Genomic DNA, 322 nt, shown 5'->3' with positions numbered 1-322 from the left:
GATTTATTGTAGAGATGAGGTCTCGCCAAGTTGCTCAGGCAGGTCTCGAACCCGCTGGCTCAGGCAATCCACTCACCTCAGCCTCCCAAAGCCATGGGATTACAGGCTGAGCCACCGAGCCCAGCTTGTTCTTCTTTCTATTAATATTTTTTCTGTATTTTCTACAGGATAGTTATTTTATTTATTCATTTTTTTTGAGTTGGAGTCTCACTCTGTCACCCAGGCTAGAGCGCACTGGCACACTCATGGCCACCGCAGCCTCAACCTGCTGGGCTCAGGTGATCCTTCTGCCTCAGCCTTCCAAGTAGCTGGAACTACAGGT

General features: G+C 49.1%; 1 protein-coding gene across 3 annotated transcripts in view; it reads right to left on the bottom strand.

Moving 5' to 3' along the window:
* Positions 1 to 322, bottom strand: part of SYT12 (synaptotagmin 12) — a 29723-nt gene that overhangs the window by 14611 nt on the left and 14790 nt on the right. The gene's annotated exons all lie outside the window — the stretch shown is intronic.

This window comes from Carlito syrichta, unplaced genomic scaffold (assembly GCF_000164805.1).
Source record: "Carlito syrichta isolate Samal-C Ts95f unplaced genomic scaffold, Tarsius_syrichta-2.0.1 Scaffold306867, whole genome shotgun sequence".
Classification (NCBI taxonomy): domain Eukaryota; kingdom Metazoa; phylum Chordata; class Mammalia; order Primates; family Tarsiidae; genus Carlito; species Carlito syrichta.
Note: the sequence above shows the minus strand (reverse complement) of the source record. Positions and strands in the feature narration are given on the sequence as shown.